This window comes from Nematolebias whitei, chromosome 1 (assembly GCF_014905685.2).
Source record: "Nematolebias whitei isolate Nwh7 chromosome 1, NemWhi1, whole genome shotgun sequence".
NCBI lineage: Eukaryota > Metazoa > Chordata > Actinopteri > Cyprinodontiformes > Rivulidae > Nematolebias > Nematolebias whitei.
The window spans coordinates 2,213,464-2,213,692 of NC_056498.1; positions in this window are offsets into that span (position 1 = coordinate 2,213,464).

The window sequence follows — 229 nt, forward strand, 5'->3', positions numbered from 1 at the left end:
GCTCTGCATCATCTCCATTGAGCCACCACCACTCTGCACCATCTCCATTGAGCCACCACCACTCTGCATCATCTCCATTGAGCCACCACCACTCTGCACCATCTCCAGGAAACCACCGCTGCTCTGCATCATCTCCATTGAGCCACCACCACTCTGCATCATCTCCAGGAAACCACCACTGCTCTGCATCGTCTCCATTGAGCCACCACCACTCTGCATCATTTCAAGG